The sequence below is a fragment of the Cynocephalus volans genome, chromosome 13, assembly GCF_027409185.1.
Source record: "Cynocephalus volans isolate mCynVol1 chromosome 13, mCynVol1.pri, whole genome shotgun sequence".
Taxonomy (NCBI): Eukaryota; Metazoa; Chordata; class Mammalia; order Dermoptera; family Cynocephalidae; genus Cynocephalus; species Cynocephalus volans.
The window spans coordinates 54,551,349-54,575,441 of NC_084472.1; the positions used below are offsets into that span (position 1 = coordinate 54,551,349).

Here is a 24,093-nt window from a genome sequence, read left to right on the forward strand (position 1 = left end):
TCTGAAACAGAATGATTTCCAACTTAGAGTTTTACATTCTGTCAAAAAATCAAATATGAGAATAGAATAGACATTTTTATATGTGAAAGATCTCAAAATATTTACCCCACTTCTCAGGAAGTTATTAGAATACAAACTCTATCAAAAAGAGTGAGTAAATCAAGAAAAAACATGATTTGGGATCCAGGAAATGAGATGAATCCAGGAGAGAGACTAAGGAAATTGTAAGAATGATGGTAACGGGAGATTCGAGGACAACAACTTTACAACAGGCCTTGAGAGCAACCAACCCAAACTGGAGTAGTGGGATGCATGGCTTCAAAAGAGATGTCTCAGAAAAACAATAAAAAGGGAGAAAAAATAAATAAATAGAAAGAAATTGAGAGACGTGTTTGAAATTACTGAAAGGAGATTTATTCTGCTGGCAGAGTTTTGAGATAGATTAATGACACAAAGACCACTAAGCACATGAAAAGAAGGAGGCATTTATTATCTCCAAGGAAAATAAAAAGCTGGACAAAAAATATATTACATGGTTCATCTATGCATATGAATATTCATTGAACCAAAATCTATAATATATTTATAATGGTAAGAAAGAGGGTGGAGTAGGAAGGAGAAATGCTGAAGAGAGGGAACAGTTTAAGAGCAATAAATCTTCATCTTCCAAATATGGAAGTCACTAGAGAGTATCGAAAAAATATTAAATATAAATCAGTAGTATAAAAATATGTATATATAAGAAATATGGAAATAAATACCTGGGGAAATAGCTAAAAAGGTTAGGTAAAAATTCTTTGATCTGAAAATTTGAAAATCAATATTGGGAAGGGGTGAGGAAGGGGAATGCTGATTTTCATTTTAAGCAATGTAAAACTATTTAACTTTTAAAACTGATCATATGAACAAATTAATAAAAACATAAATTAAATTTAAAAGTCTGCTTTCCTGGATTAAAGTATGCCTTGCTTTACAAGAGACTAGTTTATATCCAATTTGCCAAGAATTTCTTAAACACCCTCCCTTCTGAAATTGATTAAAAGTGTTTAATAAGAAATGAACAAATATGGACTAATTACATTCATTCATTTATGCAACAAATATTTGTTGAGAGTTTACTGCTTTAGTCACTTGGGATATATCAGTGAACAAAACTTGCAGAGTCACATTCGCATGAGGGAAACAATAAAATATTTATCTAAAAGATTTGTAGCATTTTATGAAATAGGACTGAGTAAAGGTAATCACTAGTGCAGGTGGGATGGAAGAATGGTAATTTAAAATAGAGTGGTCGAAACAGGTCTCATTGAAAAGGTGATAACTGAGCACGGATGGGAAGTGAGGAGATAAAATCAAGGGAAACTACTCTAGACAGACAAAAGAGATGGTACAAATGCCAAAAGGTAGAAGCTTGCCAGGTGTTCAAGAAACATCAGGGAGGTCAAGGTGATGAAAGGAGATCACAGAAGAATGAAGGTGGGGTGGGGAAGACAGGAATGGGGAAGGTGGTGGGCATTTGGGTTCAGGGTGCAGCAAATTCTGAGAAGAGATGGGAGGAGAGCTGGGGGGAATGAGGGAAGCCCGTCAGGAGACCATGCAGACAGAAGATGACCTATCCCAGGTAGTAAAAATGAAATTCCTGAGAAGTGTTTATATTCTGGATATAGTTTAAAGGTAGAGCAGACAAGATTTACCTTTGGACCAGATGTGGAGTGAGAGGGGGAAAAGAAGAGCCATGGATGACTCCAAAGCTTTTGTACAAAAGAATGAAGTTGCATCCACTGGGATGGGGACGAGCAGGTGGAGTGGGTTGGGGGGATCAGGAGCTCAGGTTTGGATACACAAATTTTATATATCCAAGATTAGTCAAGAGAGTGTGAGGTGTTCTGGAAGCCAAAAAAGAAAGTGGACTGGGGAAGAGGGAGTGATCAGCTGTGCCAAATGCTGCTGACAGATCAAGGGAGGAGACCGAGGCTAGCAGACTTAGCAACAGGGAGGTCACTGCTGATCTTACAAGAGCAGCTTCATTAGAGGGAAGATGGGAAAAGCCAGATCAGAGTGAATTTAAGAGAAAATGGGAAAGGAAGATGTGGAGACACAGAAATCACTGTTTTGAGGAGTTTTGACTCAAAGGGGAACAAAGTAATGGGGTGGTTGCTGGTCAGCAAAATGGTGTCGAGGAGAGTTTTCTTTAGTCAAATAATAACATTGTTGTTTGCTGATGGTGATGTGTGAGTATAGAACTAAAAATAATATAGTTGATGATGCAGGAGAGAGAGGAGAACATTCCTGGAGTGATATTTTGAATAGCTGGGAAGGGCTGGGGTCGGATGTGTTTTTGGTGGGAGCACAGATAGCTCTCCTGGGCTAACAGGAGCGAAAGTAGAGGGTGTGGGTGCATATGCTGGTGGGTGGGGGATGTAGTGTTGGAAGTTAAGTGGAAGTCTCTTCTAATTGCTTCCTTCTGATTCAAGAAGTAGGAAACAACCAATAAAAAAAAATTAAGAATAGGAAAAAAAAAAGGAGTAGGAAGCAAGGTTATTAGCTAACAGCGAGGACACTGGAGGTGGAGGTGAAGGTTTGAAGGGAGAGTAGATGTGAAAGAGATAACCAAGTCCAATTGAAGTTCATGGTCACTGCCTGTCTTGGTCCATTTGGGCTACTATAACAAAATCCCATGAACTGAGTGACTCATAAACAGAAGTTGATTTCTCACAGTTCTAGAGACCAGCAAGACCAAGATAAAGGTGCCAGCAGATTTGGTGCCTGGTGAGGCCCTGTGTCCTCATAGATGGCACCTTCTGTGTCCTCAATGGTTGAAGGAACTAGCTAGCTCTTTGCATCTTTTATAAGGGCACTAATCCCATTAGGATTAGGATTAGGATTTCAACATATGAATTTTAGGAGGACTCAAACATCCAAACCATAGCACTGCCCTTCCCACTTACCACACACCACTTTATACATTTCATGACCTGGTTTTAGTGTTAACAAGGAAGCAACAGGAGAAAAAAGCCAAATTCAGTTTGAAGTGGTATCCAAATCCCTATGATGTTACTATGAGAAACACAGTAAAATGGAGACAGCTTTATTACTACCCACTCCATGCCATTTTTACATCCTCAGTCATAAAGGAAGCAGGGGTCTCCCATCACGGGCAGAGAAAATCAAACCAGCAATTCAGTGAAGCCTTGTGAAATCTCTTAGTCAAGAGCACTAACTGGAGAGAGGGAGGGAGGGAGGGAGGGGGGAGAGAGAGAGAGAGAGAGAGAGAGAGAGAGAGAGAGAGAGAAACTCCCTGTATTGACTCAAGCTAAAGCCAGGCATAGACTATCAGGTGAAAGACACTTGAAGAACAAGTTATTCACACAGATTCAAAGTGTCACTCATATATATATCACTTACCACTTACAAAGGGAAAACACATCTTTACCTTGGAGAGATTCAGTGGACACGGTCTAGGGAAAATGATCGGACTTAGCATCCACATCATGGACCTCCTGATGTGATGCAGTGAGAAATATATGAGAATACCAATGTGGCATTCTTGACAAAACTGTTTAACTTGAATCTAATCCTAAGGAAATAATCAGACACTATCAGAATATGGGACATTCTACAAGACCAGTTAGCCTGGTCCTTCAAAAAAAGTCAATGTCTTGAAAGAAAATAGAAAGTAGAAGGATGGTTCATGATTAGAAGAGACTCCAGAGACCAAAGACACCAATGCAAAGAACCTAGATCAGATCTTGGATCAGAAAATAGAATAGCTATAAAAAGACATGTGGGGGGCATCTGGGGAAATTTAACTATAGACTGTGTATTAGATGATGTTATGGAATTAATATTTTCTTAGGAGTGATATTCATATAACATTTGTGTAAGAGACCGCCTTATTCTCACGAGATGTTGGCTGAAGTACTTAGAGGTAAAGTGTTGTGATATCAACAACTTATTTTCAAATATTTCCACCAAAAAAGAAAGTGGTGTGTGTGTGTGTGTGTGTGTGTGTGTGTGTGTGTGTGTGTGTGTGTGTGTGTGAAGATAAAGAAAAATAAAGCACATGTAGCAAAATGTTAACAACTGGTGAATCTAGATGAAGGGTATATGTGTGTTCAACTTTTCTGTTAATTTGAAATTTTTACAAATAAATGGTGAAGAAAAGAGCCCTAACTGTAGCAAGCTGCTAAAAGTACCCTGAGTGCAAGAGAATCAATAGAAACAGGGAACCAGAGTCATTTAAATCACAAATTTTCTTTTTTAAGAGCAGTGATTGCTACATTGTTTTCCATTCCTAAAATTTTCCTAAATTCCAGCACAAGAAATAGTTCTGCAGGATTTCCAAAAATGCCTGTTTCCATATTCTGGACACATTTTTTCTAGGTACAAACAAAAACCGAATACCCCATGCCTCTCTGAAACAGAAGGAGGACACGAGCTTTTGATAGCTGAGTGAGGATTTTCCTCCAAGAAGAAACGGGGAACCAGCTTTCTGGTTTTCCCCAATATAAACTCGGAACATGCCTCACACCAGAAAGGATTGTCCACTAACTGGAGACTTTCGCAACCAACTGGAGAACACAACTGCTCTTCTAAAAGTTCTTCCCTTGAAACTTAAAACTCACCAACACGTTGCCACCAGTTTAAAGCCATGCAGTTTAAGAGGGCATGGAAAACTTACAGAAGACTCTAAACCCATAACAATGACTTCAGGATGGAAATGACTTCAGGATTAAAGGCCCAGAGGACAAGTTTCTTAAGGAGGTTGAAGAGAATGAGCTGTTTTGCCAGGAGAAGAGCAACTATGTGGCAATTTAATGATGGTTCTTCACAGGTATCAAGAGAATGGCAACCAGATGCTCCCCGCTGCCCCAAGAACAGAAGAGGAAATTGATTTGCCGTAATGAAGGAATTCATTTCTGGGTAGGCTGTTAAAATGGAGTTGGACATTACCTGAAGGACACGTCTAGAGAACTGGACCTCTTTTCGAGATGCTTCAACACTCGATCACCAATAAGTTAAAGAAAAAACATTTTTAAAGCAATTTGAGCTGTGAATATTTTAGTTGACCCAGAAAATTGCTAGACTTTGCTCAACTTAACCAGTAAATACTTCTTTCTTCTACCCATTTCCTCCCTCTCTCCCTCCCTTCCTTCCTCTTTCTTTCTTCCCCCAAAGGGGATGCCAAGATCTTCTTTAGGGGATGTAAACATTTCCCCATCGCAACAGTCTCTTGATCACAAAGGCATGATAGAAAGCTTATTCTGAAGGAGTGCTAAGGGGCCTTCCAACTCTAAATTACATGAAAGCGCTATTTAATGTGTTTTGCCCTATGGCTTTATCTTCCTAATTATGTTTATTTTGGTAAGCACACTAATTGGTTCGGGGTAAGAGGATAAAGGCAGAAATTAGGATGATAGTTAAAAATATGCTTGCGGGGGAAGGAAAGCCTTCTGTGAGCGAACCTCTTCCACATGTAGTTCTCAGAGGATGAGGATGAGGAGCACGTGGAGCTCACCAGCAGCCGGCACCTCTCAGATCTGAAGTTAGCTCCATGCTTCCTTAATGATTTTGCTCTCTAAACTAGCTCAGAAAAGCTGGTCGCCTCCGTTTGTTTTAAGGGAGTGTCTCTGGTCCTAACATGGCAAGTGGCATGTAAGAAAGGAAATGTGACCAAGAAAAGGTGATAAAAAGACTGAGGCTGAATGAGATTTTGTCCTTAGAAGAGTTTTAAATGGAGCGTAATCCCACTGTCAAACTAGTTTGATTTTCTATGAACAGTTGGACAAACTGGGACAAAAATGTGTTCATCGCATGAAAGCAGAAGATTTACATCATCCTAAGAGCTCAGGAATGATTTATGATGCCAACAACTTTTGCTTGCTTTTTGCCTTGCTTCATCTGTTTTTCTCTTATTCGCCCACACCCAACTTTGTCATTTATATCAGGCTATTGTTTATGACAGTCACAGCTTAGCAAAGAGTATTCTTAAGTCACCACCCTCTACCCCATCCCCACTAGATTCCCTTGTCAGCAAAACTAGAAACACACAGGCTTGCTCAGTGTTGCTTGCAGTTTTATATCACATACATCTGGGAGCTGAGCTTTTCCTGAGGATGATGGAAAAATGATTCTTATACGCACTTATATACTGTGGCATGGGCATTTATTTGGGGGTTGAGGAAGCCACTAAAGCAATGAGAAAGCAAATCAGAAAAAGCCCAGGCAGGGCACTTTGGTGGCTATTGATCAGTTGGGAGATGGCTCATGGTCCTGCAGCCTTCTCTTTCTATTGAACTCACAGCGCCATCTCTTGGCCTCCCAGTTAATAATGCTCTTGACTCTAGGACTATGAAAGAAAAAGTACCTTGCCCTGCTGCAAGAGTTATTGCCACCTGTAAACAATACCTTGAAAGCAAACCTTTAATTCAGCAATCATCCTTATTTGAAACTGACTTTTGGATCTTGGCACCAATGGGAGCCCCATGAGCCAGAGGTTAGATTCCTCATCCTTCCACTACCAGAGTTGACCTTCCTTCAACTAGTGTCTCTCTTTCCACACATTCTAGAACATAAAGTATTCCAAAACATCATTCAAAAACAGTCATTTTAGTCCCTGCACACACAGATAACTTTGAAGCCACTTCTGGTTATTTTCTGGTGACCCACAAATAGCAAAAAATCAATACACAAAAATTGATTTCTAGCAAATAATTGCAAGTCTAGCAAAACAAATTCTGTGGAATACATATATTCTGAGACTTTTCAAAGACCAAAGAAACAGAAAGACTGAGGGAGATAAAAGGAGCAGCAGGTAAATAGAAAAGGAAAGTGGGGAATGTTTCAAAAAGAAGCAGTTTCATTTTTCTAAAGCTTATTTCTGTTGATTGTTCCCTTTGACTGATGCTTCTTTAAGAGTGGGAATAAATAATGGTCTGAAGAGAAAATAAAAAGAAATGTAAGGGGTGCCAGACCATAAGGCAACAATTTAATTTCATGAACAGTGAAATAAAGTAAATATTAGTTTAAGATGCTTGGGGTTCCAAAGTCTTGGTTTTCCAAGTCAACTAAAGATATTTATTGATAGATAAATGAGCACAATTATTCTACTAAAAACAGAGGAACCCTCCCTAACAGCCACTACTCCTAACACACACACACACGCACTCATTTGTAGAATCAGAGGGACTGAGAATTAATCAGATATATGAAGTGTGAATCAGTGTGGAATGCAGTTGTCTTATTTCCCCTTAAATTTTCATACTGTACCATAAAGAGCCTTGCTTTGGAGATGAGGTCCCTGGCCACACTGACATGCCATCTTGTTCCATGTCATTGCTCTAAAGCATTCCAGTTCAGAGCACAAGCTCTGGAGCACACAGACCTCTCTGTGATCTTGAGGTGGTTGCTTACATTCTCTGTCTCAGTGCCCTCTTCTGTATAATGGGGATGGTAACAACAGTACCTACTGCAGAGGGTTGTTCGAAAGTGAAACGATATAAGTAAAATGCTTAGAACAGTGCTTGGCATGTAGTGAGCACAATACAAAGTGTCTGCTATTACCACCATTATACAAAAATCAGACATTCTGTTTCTTATCTGGTGGCCAGTTGAACGTTTTCTCACCCTGGTGTGTGAAGTGTTTGCTCTCACACACAGGGAGGGATTCCTCACTGTCTCAGGTTAAGCTTTCCATTCAACAGTAGGCCCTGTCCCTGCTTTTCTCTTAGCACACAGACAGTGATAAGGGGTAAGGGAGGAAAAGTGAAATTAGGGACTCCTTGGGGGGTCTTTCCTTAAGTGTAGGTGACTAACAACAAACCTGAGGTTTCAGCAGTCCCCTGTAAATCCAAAATGAGTAGAAGCCTAAATGAGTAGAAACGCGGGGACCTGTTAATACTGATTATGAATGTTTTAAATAAAAGAAATACATGTTTTACTGATTACCAAATATATATATCTGTTTTAGTCCATTTTGTGTTGCTATAACAGAAATACCTGATACTGGGTAATTTATAAGGAAAAGAGGTTTATTGGGCTTATTATTCTGAGACAGCTGCATCTGGCATGGGCCTCAGGCTGTTTCTACTCATGGCCGAAAGTGGCAGCAGCCGGCGGGTACAAGCAGATCACATGGTGAGAGAGAAAGCAAGAGAGAGAGAAGGTGCCAGGGTCTTTTTAAGCAACGAGCTCTCACGGGAACTAATAGAGCGAGAACTCACTCATTAGTCCCCTCTCCCCCAGGGAGAGCATTAATCCACTCATGAGGGATCCGCCCCCATGACTCAATCAGTTTCCAACACTGCCACATTGGGGATCAAATTTCCACATGAGTTTTGGAGGGGACAACACATCCAAACTCCATCAATATCCCAGTCTTTACTGGCTGTTTTAGTTAAGAAGTCAGCCCCAAGCAAGTTCGTATTAGAAATCAAATATGATCCTTCACAATTTAAAAGTGAAATTTACTTTTTATCACTATTATCCGTTTATCTGTTTTTCCATGTAGAGGCCCACACATCCATCCACCTACTCAATTTTTTCTTAAAAAATTCTATTGTGCATTGACTGTGGGCGCTTATTGGAAATACATGAAAGACACAAGCTCCATCAATAAGGAAGATAAAATGGTGCTGAGACAAGGGGACAAATTGTTATGACAGTAGCAATGGCACATGCAGAAGGTCAGTAGATATGCATTAACTGGGACCAGTGTGGGGCTGAAGGCTGGCCAGGGAAGGCTTTCTGGATAAGACGGTGCTCAGGCAAACCTTCAGGGAAGACAGTGTTAGCCAAAGGAAGACTGGGAGGAGGGAAAGTATGGTAGGCAGGCACTTGTCAGGCACATTGGGGAGGAAATCCCCCTAGTGCTGTTCACTTCTCAGTGTGGAGCACCTGTTTCCAGGGAGAAACATGGGACATCTTTTAAACCAGCAACTTTACTCATTAAGAAGTAGTTATACACCTTTCACAGTAATAGTGTGTCTTGGCTAGGTCACAGCTGAAGTTCATTAGCTGCCTCCTGTCTCCACTCCAGAAGACCAGCTTTGTCTTTATGCTCTTGGTGACACTTTCTGAATGGCTGCTGTGTATTGGGGGAAATGTGAACTGAGGCTAGGATTTTAATGGGACCCAGGAACCCAATGGGAAAAATTTTAAGCCCTGTTTACAATTAGAGTTCATTATAAACATATCTGAAAGACTGAGAGACCCCAGTGACAGCCAGACTATGGAGAACAATGGAGCCCCTGAGATTTTTAAATTTTTTTTTAAAGGCATTAAGTGAGCAGAGCTGGTGGGACAGGTCACTCTCCGCAGAAGGGTGGTTAAGTCAGCAACAGTGATTCCATAGAGTGTGGAAATCCCTACATTCATCTGAGTCCAGGGGAGGCTATCTGTTTCAAGGTATGAAAGATGTATCGTACCAGGAGCCTCCTCTATGAAAGGGCTGCAAGAGCAGGGCATGATAACAGAAAGATCTCTCCCTGAGGCCTACAAAAGATAGGTCAGCAGAGCAGAAAGGGTATCAAGGCCACCAGAGTGACCCTAGGTGGCAGAACACGGGACTTATCAAGCTCCTGGGCATTGACATAATTTAGGGGAGACATCTTCATTCCTTTCTGGCTCGTGAAGAAACACAAGAGAAAGAGATACTGTCTGAACGCTTCTTCATGAGGGGCTGTTGATTCAGCGAATTTAGGGACAAACTGTGAGAACCCACAAGCTTGTGGAAATAAAGCACTAGGGCACACATGTTGTATCAGTCTGTTTCTGTTGCTTGTAACAGAATACTTGAAATTCAATAAATAGAATTTATTTCTTACAGTTTTGGAGGCTGGGAAGTCCTTGGTCCAGGAGGTTCTTCTAGTGAGGGCCATCTTCTGGGTGGGAACTCTGTACAGAGTCCTGTGGTGACCACGGTGTCACATGGACAGAGTGGGGAGAGTTCTCTCATGTGTTCCTTTTAAAGCCACCAGTCCACACCCATGATAACTCATTACTCTGTGAACGGATTAATCCATTCAGAAGGGCACAGTCCTCAAAATCTAGTCGTGTCTCAAAGGCCCCACCCTCCAAATATCATAATTGGATTTCCCGCTCTCTTAACACTGCTACAGTAGGGATTAAGTTTCCAACACATGAACTTTTGAGGGACACATTTGACCCATAGCACATATAAAATCTCCTGGGGTTTCCCAGAAGAACATAAGGCAGTAAAGTCCTAGAAAAGACAGGACAATAAATTGGTGGTGGTGGGCAGGGAGGGTGAAATCTTGAAATCTAATCATTTCTGCAAATATGACCACAGTTCTCAGTGTCTGGTGACACCTAGGGCCAACTGGTCACATTATATCCAACAATATATGACTGCACTATATTTTGCAGTAGAAATGCAAAACTGTATTCATTTTAGAAATAAAACATAAGTTATCAAATTAGATAATTTTGCATGACTTGTCCAAATCTTAGAGTGTGATTTCACTCTCCTCCGGATAAGGAGAATGTCAGTGAGATAATTTGAGCAACTTGACTTTCAGGGAACCAAGTATCCTGTTGGTAGAGTTTAACATACCTGTGGAGTGGGGGAGGCAGGGAAGGATGGAAGATGAGGCTGGAGAAGATTAGCCAGGGCCTTTGGACCCCCTGCCCCTCTAGGGTTACCCCTCCATGGAGTCCCTCCTTCCCCCTCCCCAAGTCTCTGCTGTTCCTCCTTATTCTATTACATCCACTGCCCCGCACCTAATACCAAGTTTACCTCAAATTCTCTCTCCCTTCGCCTGTCAAAACTTAACCTATCCTGTGCTCTCTACTGGACTATCAGATACACATTTGCATCCCCATTAAAATGTTAATGTGGGCAAATAGATATATATTTGCCCTTCTTATGATGGTGTCTCAGAGACAACTCCTTAACTCAAAGATTTATTTTTGGCTGAGGCTTTTCAAGCATTTCCAGGCATGAAAGCTACCTGTTCATTCTGACTTTGGGTAGCCTATTGTAAATTTAATACACAATATTGTTTTCTACTTTGTTCTGGAAACCAGGACTTCAGCTTTAATACAGTAGGTAAGATCCTGGAGCTTAGAGCCAGGCAGACCCAAGTTCAAGTCTTGACATCAGCCTTGTCTGGAGCATGTGACTGAAGCCTTGGGAGCTTCGGTTTCCAAACCTGCAAAGGAGGACAATAATAGCACCTCACTGGGTTCTGGGTGGAAATGTCAGGGAAATAACTGGTGTCGAGTTGTGGCAGACCCTCTTGTATCTCTACCTGACAGCCATTCCCTCCCCTGCCTTCTTGTAATGAGCTCACTTCCCATGCAGATGCTGAAATTGGAAAAGTTTCTTTTCTATTACAGAAAGAAGAAACTAGGGTGGGGCACTCTGCCAGTTGGTATTGATAACCAAAAGAACCTGGAGTGTGGAACTGAATCAGCCAGACGTCTTGAAATCACAAGGGGTTCCTCTTGTGCCAACACAGTCAGAGGGAAACGATGAAAGAGCCTGTGTCCTGAAAGACATCCCGAGCTGCTGAGTTAATCAGTCCTGAACTTGACTGCCTATATGCTTCTTATCATATGATATAATATGTTCCCATTGTTTAAACTGTTTTCAGTTGGGTGTTCTAATACATGTTAGCAAATCACTCTAAAATCACTTTCCTATTAACAAAAGCATTTTGCAAAAGTCCCTATAAGGTCTCAGTAACACTAACTATCTTGATTTTCACTTATCACTCAGGATGAAGCACTTCTAGGTGGCCTACTAATTTAAATAAAAGACCCAGGTGGTCTAGACATGCCTGCTGGGGCACCTGTGCTCACCAGCCACTGGAGACAGCAGAACGTGGAAGAGGGAAGGAATGTTTTGACCAGTTATGTCAACACACCTCAAACCTTCACACATTCCCAAATGAAAAATCAAATTAGTCTTTTCACAAAAGTAAAAGAGAATTGTATTTAATGTTACAAAGGACTCTGGCAACTATCTGTAGTATTCCAAAATAAACAATCTTTAAAGAAATGAAAATTCCAGGAAAATTTGCATCCTCACTCATGCTATAGTATAAGTGGCACTCCAGGTGATGGCATTTGTGAAAATATATGTGTATCTTCCCACATTTGGTTTGATCCAATATGATGTTGTTCTTGGATATTCTGGGGGCTAGCAGTGCCTAGAATTCTTGGAAAGGCATTAAGTATCTGGGCTGGTGCTGCCTGCCACCTCTCTCCCGTCACCCTGCCTACTTCGTCAACACCAAGAATTCAGCAAACTCTGGCAGCCTGATGCAACTCAGGTGCCTACAAGCTATTTTTTTTACCTCCCTGGTCAATAATATTGTGTTGTTTTAGAATCGGGCTCTGTTTAAGTAAGATATTTTTTAAAAATCCCATTGTAACTCCATCTAATTTTTATTTAAATTGAAAATAAATTTGCAAAGCAAAAAGAACAATGTTGTCTTGCTAAACTCAGTTAGACCAGTGAGAGAGTTGGGAAGATCAGCAGGGACTGGGGAAGAGGGTGGGGCAAAACCAAGCTAGTTGTCTTGTTCACATTTCATTTTCCCACAGGGCATTCTCCCAGCTGAAAAGCTTGGCTTACCAGCTGCGATGTCTCAACTGGAATTCTGGTTCACCTCCAAAATGTTGTATTTTGGGACTACAAAGGGTCATAAGGAAACTTTCTGGTGATAGTGGAAATATCAAATATTTCCATATCTGACACCTTGATTCTAGTGGTGCCTAAAACGGCTGTGTTTATAAAAATTCATAGAACTGTACACCTAAAAAGAGTGCACTTTATTGAATATAAGTTATTAAATGTAAATTTTAAACTTGATTTATAATAAGAAAGAAACTATAGTAGTTGTGGCCGTTTCACAGGCCCAAATGCAGACAATTAGAATAAAATCAATTTGCTGTCTCTTACAAGGGTGTTTTTGTTCTGTTATGACACCGTGCTCTAACCAACTGAGCTACCCGGCCAGCCCCAGTATTTTTTCTTTTAAAATGCTTTATTCTATTCTATTCCATCTATCAAGTCTCTTTCAGGGAATACCATTTCAGATGCTGCAAACTTTGAGTTCATTATAGAATAGTTGTGAAATGAACTTTTATTCTTTTAAAACTGTATCTAGTGTCCAAAACCAGGGGTACGAAAGATCTTAAAAATAATAAAGTTACACGGCGAACTGAGAGCACAGTCTTCTAGAATAGTTTATCTTGCACACCTCTAAACAAATGTCTTAGAATGGCCTAGCTCTGAAATAATAGGAAAATCACTTATCTGTCTTGTTTTCAGTTTCTTCAGCTGTAAAATGTAGTGTGGACTAGACTAACCTTATTTATGCCAACCCCAATCGTTGGTGGTGCCACCTTGAAGCTCCGTGTTGAGAGAAGTTCAGTGATCTGCCACCCATACCTTCCATAGGCACCGAGTGATGACACCTGATACATATTTGCTGTCTTGGAATCTCCTACAAGACGGTCTGCTCTATGGGGATCAACCTGTTTAGTTTCCCTCTATGTCCTCAATACTTTGCAGAGCAGAATTCAAAGGGCATTCAGTAACTAGGATTACAAACGAATGAATGAAGATGATTTGTAAGGTCCTTTTCAGCTCCGAAGACCTAAACACTGAAACCATGCCAGGCAGTGGGTGTCAAGTCAGGGCACGTCTTGCTCCTAGACAGAGTTGAGTGATCTCTTAAGTGTCCCCAGAGACCCTAGACACATCAACACTTCTCCCACTGTTTTTCATTAGGCTCCCTTTTACTAGCCTCAGATTTAGCTTGTACTTAAAACATAAACACCTCTGGTATAAAATGTTAAGTTGGTAGTAATAATTTCCAAACTTCTTCCAATGAAAGCTCTGAGGGTGTTTTTATTACAGAGGGTAAAATAAAGTGCTGTCTAAGGTCATGGATGGCTTGGGAACTGGGTTAGTTTCCAGGCAGAGAGAAATTCAAATCTTGTTGATTTCACAAGGTTGCCCAAGGTCCTCTTTGCCCAAAGCGCCCACCTTGAGTTCAAGAATTCTAAGCGAATTGCAGTATCCCCATGAAACACAGTGATCTAATGATAGGTGAGTAGCTTTGCTTTTTAATATGTTATCAAATGCACTCATCTTAAGCATAGGGTTTGATAACTTTTTTTTTGGCAGTTGGCATGTAGGGGGATCCAAACCCTTGATGATGGTATTATCAGCACCACATTCTACTGAGTGAACTGGCCAGCCCTCAATAACGTTATAAAAATATATACACTTATGTACCCCCCCTCAATTAAGATATAAAATGTTTCCATCATTCTCCCCCAAATTCCCACCTGCCTCTTTGAATTTAATCTCTCACCCCAGGCAGCAGATAACTGGTGGTCTGCTTACTGTCAATACAGTTTCAATTCCCCTGTTCTGTAACATCATATCAATAGAAATGCCTTTGCATCTGGCTTATATCACACAGCATAATAATTTTAAGACTGAGCGTGTTTTCCATGAATCGGTAGTTCATTCCTTTTTATTGCTGGGTACTATTTCAGCATGGCTTTTGTTTAAAAATTGTGCTTTGGCTTATTTTATATTTTAACCTATTTTACTAATGTTGCTTGATTTTGAATATAGGTTTATAGTTTTTTATAAAAAGAATATTTATTTATTCAAAAAAATACAGAAAAATACAAAAAGATGATAAAGATTACCTGTGATTCAAACATCTGGAAATAGCCACTGTGAACATTCTTTTGTTTATTCTTTCAGATATCTTCCTGCGTGTGGACACACCTATATATATATATATATATATATATATATATATATATATATATATATACCTATACAAGCACCCACATACACATATTTTTATAAATGGAATTATAATATTTATTCTGTCCCATTATCTTCTATTTTCACTCAACAGCTTATTATCAATAAGTATAGATCTATAGTATTCCATTGTATGTATGAAGGTACTTCAAAATGTTCAAGGAAAGATGGGATTAAAAGATAATATGAATCTTTCCATGAACTTTTTGAAGACCCCTAATACGAGCCATATTTATTTAATCAGGTCTTCATTTGAGAACACTGGTTGTTTTCAAATTTTTATCCTTTAAACTATGTTCTTTTATATATGTCTTTTGCTTCTTGTGTAAATATATCCTTTACATAAACTCTCAATGATGAAACAACATAGTCAAACAATATTAACATGTAACATTTTGAAACCTATTATCAAAGTGTCTTCCTGAAAGGTTATACTCCCAGAAATAGTGCTTGTGTGTTCACTTTTAATATGCCTTTCCTGGGTTTTGGTAATATTTTATATTTTGCCAGGAAGTAGAAATAAAAACAAACAAAAAAGTCATTATTTGTGGGGTTCTCACCTAGTTTTGTATGTTGGAATTGAATAATATTTTAATGATGTCTATGAAGTGATTAGGAGACTTGATACACCTTTTGCAGCTCTAGCTTTGCAGCCTGAAATCAGTACATATCTGTTCGTGAATGAACATATATTTCACAAAAGCCTACTTTTCTCCACATTTCCCACTGCCACTATTTTGCCACTAGAGGGTGGAGATGCTGCAGAAACAAAATTGTGAACTGGGCTACTTCTCAGAGTGATAGGAGGCACTGTCAATAATTAGGCTGAGAAAACAGGCCTAATCCAGGAGGGTAGTTAGCACCCCAGATCATAATTAGCACATTAGTATGGTTGTCTTGCTTTGAGAGTTGATTTAAAATGATAACCAGAGATACCTATGACTAGATTTGTGATATCTGATTTATGCTTACAGATGTTCTAATAACCGCAAAAACATCTCAAAACCGTATTTTTAAATTTCATTTCATGTAAAGATTAAGTAAGGATATCTAGCATATTGTTCCTACATCAAGTCCAAATTAACATTTTAGTTACTTTCGATTTGCAAACTAAGGGCTGGCATGGTGCTGATAACACCAAGGTTAAGGGTTGGGATCTCTGTAGCTGCCAAAAAACCAAAAAACAAACAAACAAAAAACTCATTTTCAACCTGAAAGACAGAAACTCAGCATGAAAAAAAAAATCTATGATAAGAACATGTATGGCTGGTTAGCTCAATTGGTTAGAGCATGGTACTGGTAATACCAAGGTCAAGGGTTCAGATCCCTGTACTGGCTAGTTGCTGAAATAAATAAATGAATAAGTAAAGTCTGCCAGGATTCTCACTGCCTTTTTTTTAAAAAAATGTAGATTTGTGGTTTTTTAGCCAGTATCCGGGGCTTACTTCCTACATTACTCAAATATTGAGGCCATTAAGCTGTTGCATCAGCAGAGCCCTTTTTCCATTAAGATGTCTTGACCGTATCTCCTATCTACCTCTAGATGAACACGATGTCTCCATTCCTCCTCTCAACAGGCTCTGAATAAGAAGTGTCTCCTTTAGCTTCCTTTCCAGAGCCTTGGATCATCAACAGACGCATCCATTAAAAAAAAGAAAAATTACCTTTGACACTAACCCCCACAGCACCCCTATTCACTCTCTCTTGCTCCCTTTTCCTCTCCTCCCACCAAACAGACTTCTCAATGATTAGCCAACGGTGGTGGAGCCCAATTCCACTTAGCAAATGGCACTTTGACTGGTCTGGCCACAACCAAGCAGAGATGAGGTTTTCCCAAACCGACTAGTGTCCTCCTAAACAAATCTACACAGACATCATAAATGCAATACTAAGCATTACATAAACTTATATATAAGAACATATAGCAACCTCATTAGAATGGATGCAAAACTGGGGAGAGGAGAATGCAAGTGTGTGCCAGGCACTGTCCTAGGACCAGAGAATAAATCCGAGTTGTTGCCCTGGTGTTGCTTACACTCTAGTGTGGAATATAGACAATAAATAGTTGGCCAGGGTAATGTTAGAGAATGACAGGTGCAAGGGGGAAGAATCAAACACGGAAGTATAGAGAGAGGGGTTGAGAGTGCTACTGCAGGTGGTGCAGGGTGGAGGTGAGCAGAGGTCTGGCTGAAGAGAGGGAACGAGCTACATGAAGATGTGAGGAAGCATATTCCATGGGGTTCTGCGAGGCCTCGTCAGCCGTGATGGGAAATTTGGAGGGTTGAGAGTGGAGTAGCATGACCTCAGGTATGTTATGAAAGGTCTCCTGGGCACTAGGCGAAGGAGAAAAATAGATAACAGGTGCCTTGCATAGCTCATGCTGATAATGAGCTGTGAATGAGGAGTAGGATTAACTCAATTTTGTACCAGAAGTTCATGAAAGAATAAAAGAAGGAAGAAAAGGAAGATAGAAAGGAAAAACAGAATTTACTCCAATGGTCTATTTTCAGTCCCATGAGACCATCGTCCATCATGGCTCTGTGGATTTTTCCCAAACACTTTATAATCCTGCCCTGTAGTGTTGGATTTGGATTTGAATTGGAGATATCACTATAAATTTATTATGTCAATCTAAAGAGCTCTGTCAACTGAAAGGGCCTAGAAACAATAAAATCCCAGTAGCAATTAGCAAACTAGGTACCCAGGTCTTGTTCTCTAAACACAATAACTTCCCTATTAAAAGGAATTGGGGGAAAAATAAATAAGGGATTCTTGAAGATATGGATGATTTTATGTCTGAGACAAAGTCCAGGGGGTCCTAGAATATCTTCTTACGACAGAAAGTCGTGAGGTGCTCAAAGGCTGATGGAAATGTATGTAAGGGATCCCACTGGTCAGATGTGGGACAATTAGAGCATCACAATGAATAATGACAGTGATGGTAGTAACATATAATTTTTTTTTAAATCAATGAACAATTAAGTAAATAGATGGCAGATGGTGGGAGCCAACTTTCACACTGTGGCAATGGGAAGTTTCAGATACGCAAAGGGAAGAGGCTAGAATAATCCACGTGATCCTGGATTAGAGTCGGAGACATGAATTCAGATACAATGATTACATATGGAAATATTTACAGACAGGAGTATATGCACAGGTTCATATACACACACATTTTCTTGCTCTGTCAGCTGAGGTGGCCTAAAAGTAACAGCATTCCAGGAGCAATGAAAACACCTCACACCCAGGTTTTTAGTATCATTGTCTGATAAAGGAAAACAGAGCTGGGCTCCTTGGAAAAAAAGGCTGATTCTAGGACTGAGGCATGAAATGTACAAGATGAGCCTAGAGCATCTCATAATGCCCCAAAGTAAGAAAATGCTTTAAAAAAAAAAAAAAAAAGGAAACCTGGCCAAAAATACTGCAGTGATGTGAGTACACCCAAGCAATGCTGAAGCCCACTGAAAGAGCTCCCAATGGCCAAGCCAGAACAATTTTAAAAAATAAAGTAGTATTGGATTATAACCAAAAGTATAAAATAAGTATCCATGAGTTCATATTGATATAAATAAATGATTGAATACACAAATGTGGGAGAATAGTCAAAACCTCCAAGTAAATGAATTCCAAGTAATTTACATAGATGTTCAACCTTCAAGGAGGTGAAGCATAATTTTAGACGGTATGATGTGAGGTGATGAGAATGGCCTTTTATCAAAACACATTACCCCAATCTAACCATGAGCAAAAACATCAGACAAATCCCACTGGGGGCACATTTTACAAAATACCTGAGCAGTGCTCTTCAAAACTATCAAAGTCGGCAAAAATAAGCAGTCTGAGAAATTGTCACAGCCAAGAGGAGAATAAGGGAGACATAATGACTAGACGTAATGTGGTATCCTGGAAAAGAAAAAGGATGGTAGAGAAAAACCGAGGAAATCTGAATAAAGTATGGACTTTAGTTAAAGATAACGTATTAATATTGGTTCATTAATTGTAACAAATGCACCATACTGGTATTTTAGTAGCAGGGGAATCTAGATGTGGGCTATATGGGAACTGTCTGTTCTATCTTCACAATTTTTCTGTAAATCTAAAACAGTTGGAAAATAAAAAGTTTGTAAAAAAAAAAAAAAAAAAAGTAATGGGCCCTCACTAATACACACACAAAAGAGAAAGGAGAATGCAACTAATAAATGTAGAAGGAATGAGATAGAATGCTCATTATGCAATCCTTAATGTAGTAACAACCCTCCAAAGGCATCGATGAATGCTAAAACTCTTGAGTGAAAGAAAGCTTGAAAACAGGGTTTTCACATAGTGTCAAGGTATTACCCTACTTATTAATCACAAGAGGGAGAAATGTGCCTTTATAAAGAAGAAATCTGAACGGTAACCTGATACCATATACCCGCCTATATATTGCAATAAAAAGAGCACAGTATCACCTGTGAAGAATGTTTGCTGAAAAAAGATTTATCCTAAATTTACTCAAGAGGAAACAAACTCAGAGCATGGAACACTCTATCCAAGAGCTGGCCCGGACTGTTCAAAACAGTCATTGCCCAGAAAAACAAACAACAAGGTTGGGGAAGTGGAGGGGAGAGACTGTTTTTGGTGAAAAAAGATTAAAAAGACATAACCAAATGTAATGTGTGAATTCTTATTGGATCTTGGATAAAAAATAAAATAGATATAAAAACATTTCAGAGACAACTAGGGACACTTGAATATGGACTATACATTAGACAATAGAGAATTAATGTCAATTTTCTTAAGTTGTGATAATTGCATTGTCATGGTTAGGAAAATGTTCTTATTCTTAGGAGATTCATGCTGAAGTATTTTGGAGTGAAGTGCCATGATTTCTGCAATTTCCTTTGTGATTTAGCAAGAAAAAGAATATATGTGTGTATGTTCCCATATACATATGGAAATAGAAACGGAGATAAAGAAAATTTGCAAACTGTTATCAATTGGTGTATGTGGTGAAGAATATGCTTATTACACTATTTTTCAACTCTTCTGGAGATTCTCAGAATAAAAAGTTGGGAAAAATAAATTCCAAAAACATGATATATTTTAAATGTTTACGTTTAATAAATGAATGCTTTTAAAACAATACACAATGGAATATATCATGCTAAAATAGAATTTCAGAATCAAATAGTAATTACAGAAAGCATAAAAACAATTAGTTCATGGTGTAGTCTGGTAACGAGACACAGGTTTGCAGCTGCATGAAAAACTCTTTCAGTAGCATCAGATGATCTTTGCGATGGTTAAACCAACCTCATTTAGAAAGAACATTAAAGATCCAAATTTGAGGCCCCTCTTGTGGGTGAAGCCAGAGCCACAGCCCCTCCCAGTGTAGACCTAGATCCTCAAGCACTGTTTACATCCAAAGATCTCCACCCCCTGCCCTGGGGCCATTTTCCTCTACCCTGGGCTGGGAAATTCCCCTCAAAATATTTCTGCAAAGCAGGGAAGGCAAAAGATTAAACCACAGTTCAAATGCACAGACCCCTTTTATGGCATTTCTTTAATCTCTTCCCTTGTCACAGGTTGGTTTACAAAATTATCGTTTTGGAAGGAAGCCACGGGGGTCACAGCCAGCGGGAACCAGTATGGGCAGGTAATGTCCAGTGGAGGCAGAAAATAGAAAGCCAGGCCTGGGGAGGGGGGCCTAGCCTGGGCAGACGTGGGGGCACTGGGCAGGGTGGCTGGGGTGCTCGCTCCGGTCCTCTGTAGGACCATCTGGGATCCAAGGAAGAGCTTTGACACCAGAGTGAGGGGGGAGCCCTAAGACAAAGGAATAGGAGGGGAAAAGCAGGGCTCCTTGAGGACACACTTCATTTCCCTGACTCTGCTCCACGTGCTTTCAGGGAAGGAGTGAAACTGTTGGGAAATAAATTCCAATTTAGTACTTGGGGAGGCAGAATCTCCCTTTCCTTTTGTCTTACCTGATCAACACTGAATTCCTAGAGCACCTGATGGCTAACTTTGCTCTGTGCAAGAACTCAAGCCTCTCTCCACTCCCCACTTGCCCTCAGTCCCATCTAACTCACAAAGGAAACAGGTGAGCAGGAGATACAGCCCCAGAGAAGATCCATTACACCAAAGCCCAAGCAAGTTGTCTTCATGTACAAAGCACACCTCAAATGTTAAACACGTCACCCAAGAGAGCGGCTACCCATGGGGAGACAAGGGAATTAGATTCGGAAGGGGAAGAAAAGAGGCTTAAAGTGTTTAACTGTTCAGCTGGATGATACAGTTTTCATCCACTGTGCTAACACCTATATTTTTTGTTTGCCTAAAACACTTCATAATAAATTATACTTTAAGTATACTGTATATACTACTTCAGCGCAAACTGGAATGCATAGTGCTGGGCTGATTTTAATTCAATTCTGGAAGCATATTGCCATGAAGCAACCCTGGCCTAGGAGTTAATAAGACTTAGCGTCCTAAATCTGTATCAGTTGCTGACTAGTCCTGCAACCTTGTGCAAACACTGTACCCTCTGTGCTTCAATATCCACATCATTAAGAGGGGATAGTTCCCTGTGTTGCCCACCTCTCAGGAGGATCATGCAAAAAAGTCCTGTAAAAGACATAAATTCCATTACAAGTTTTATTTGGAGTCTGAACTACCCATGATGTTAATCTCATAATTGCTGTATCTGTGGGTTATTAGCATGAGTGCTTTTGTATTGGAAAGCCAGTGTAAATGATGGAGGGCAAGAAGAACATTGTTCCAGAACCATAAATTAGCTTAGCAGTCCCCCTAGTTACCACAAGTCATGTGTTCTCATTATTTCTGTTCTCAACTCTAAGTCTCTTTGCAAAATAGCAGCCCTGGGGATGATGAAATAGCTCTCCCCTCACTCTTGCATGCGAAGGGGAAGGCAACAAAAGTACTTCCTCTCTAAATATGTACTTTAGAAATAAAACATTTTAAAGTTCTCTTTATCTTTCTCTAAGGCATTTTCATTTCTGGAAGGGTATCTGAATCATAGCTGTAAATTCACGTGAATTTATTTTAAAAATGCATTGTGATTTCTAGCCAGATTAATGATTAAAGGCCACTTGGGGAAGCTATGCTTCTTGCCTACAATCTTTACTTTCATTAAAACACATATGAAACTCTTCTGGGATTGTTTTCAGAATGGATTTACAAATCACACAAGAAAATCCTACCCCATGGATTCAAACTGGGTTTTAGACACAAATATTGTTGCCCAGATGGACCACCAGCAATACTCAAAGAATAAACTTTAAGTTGTTTCTGGAAAGCAAAGCTCTAATCAAAGGGAAAAAAAAAATTGTCACGTTAGAGGATTGTCAAAAGATAGACTTTGGGTTGGAAAACATTTCCAGAACTTCCTTGGCAATGACACCATTGAACAAACTGTGAGGACACCCTGAAAACAATTACTCTTACCTGGACATAAAAGTTTTAGATCAGTACCAGTCAGCCAAAAAAAAAAAGAAAAGAAAAGAAAAGAAAACAAAAGCAGTTTATTTTAAAACTGGGCTTTAAATCTTACAATTATTAAAATAATTTTTTGAAGCACAAACTAATGAAATTAAAGTGTTTTTTATAGCGCATAGATTGAACCAGTGACAAAAAGATAATGAAATTTGCTTTGGGGCAGATAAATTCGCATATTAATTAGACCAATAGACAACGATAAAGAAAATTTTCAATAACTTGGGTGTTTGGTGCACTGGCATTACGTTTTTTTTTGGTGGCTGGCTAGTACAGGGATCAAACCCTTGACCTTGGGGTTATCAACACTGTGCTCTATCCAGCTGAGCTAACCATCCAGCAATTTGGACGTATTTAAATGACATTTCTAGAGAAAAGCAAATAAATTGAAGAGAAATTGAATAGTAATAACTAATAATAAAAAAAGGAAGTATTTAAAAGAAATGAGGACTGGCTGGTTAGCTTACTTGGTTAGAGTGTGGTGCTGATAGCACCAAGGTCAAAGGTTTGGATCCTTTTACTGGCCAGCCAACCCCCACCAAAAAAAAAAAAAAAATGAAAGTAAATAAATAAAATAAATGAGAAAATATTTCCATGTTATCGACCCTAAAGTGGCACCGGAAACTATGATCGTAAAAACAATGGCAACAATAAAAGACTAAGTGACCAGAAAATCTTTATAATTATACTTCTTATAAAGAGGATAAGCATGTGCAGTGTATAAGTGTACACTAAGACAAGGACATTTCACCACACTGAATGAGAAAACTAGATTCGATGGTCTAAGCTCAGCCCACCAATGCATGGGATTGGGGCAGGTGGGGTAATCTAGCTGAACTTGATTGCTGCTAGGGGAAAATTTCATCTAGAACAAAGTCTGGCTCTGAAAGTGGGCTTGTTAAAGTATACCGTTAAACTTTACAGTTCCTTTTGGGGACCTGGCTAAGCCAACCAGATAATAAAAGACAGATTTACAGGCCTAATGCCTGTTGGCACCTCAGTCATTCTGAGTTAAGTAGTTTGGACGGCTTCTAGGTGCTTCATTTGCAGAGTGACCCTTAGTAGACCAATCAAAAATAATGAAGGGGCAGGTGGGAAGCCCTTGTCCTGTGTCCTTTAGCACTGGGCTGCATCCACCTTCAGCGCCAGCTGTGGTCTGCCCACTTCACTAGACTACCTAAGACACATTTGTTCCCGAGGCTCTCCAAAAATTCTCTTTGCAGCTCCCGTAGAACTTTCTAGATTTAGTGAAAACAATAATAGATGCGGAAATGGACACTGCTGTCTACTTTCCTTCTGGTTAAAGCCAAAGTGGAATATTTGGTTCAGTGTCTGCAAACTGAAAGGAATTCAGGAAACTGCTGAGCCTGTTTCTTTAGCTGTAAAGTGAAGCAGAGTATTTGTTGGATGATAAAATATCCCTAAGATTTGTAAGGATCGATTTCTTTCTGCCTCCCTCCCTTCCTCCCTTCCTTCCTTCCACACTTGATCTGGCTCTGAAAACTCATTTTTGCCCCAGGCCCCAAATTGAGTTTCTGTCTGATCTCCACGATGTGGTTCCTTCTCTTTCTTTCAGTCCTGGCAGTCGGGTCTCCATCTTTCTTTCTGTGTGGGATGTCTGACCAGTACTCAGCCTCTAAAATTCCCTTGCTTTGTTCTTGCTAATCCCTATTCTGAGAACGGACATCCTGTTTCTGATACCTGGATGGCGGTGGCCCCGCTGCCTGCCACACACTCCAGATGTTGCCTGCCTGCCCTTAGGCCTTCTAAGTAGTGAC

General features: G+C 39.8%; 1 non-coding gene across 1 annotated transcript; it reads left to right on the top strand.

The window, feature by feature from the left end:
* The first annotated feature begins 16,085 nt into the window (after window positions 1-16,085).
* Window positions 16,086-16,160, top strand: TRNAT-GGU (transfer RNA threonine (anticodon GGU)). The gene has a single exon. It is a non-coding gene; the product is annotated as a tRNA-Thr (tRNA).
* Window positions 16,161-24,093: the final 7,933 nt, after the last annotated feature.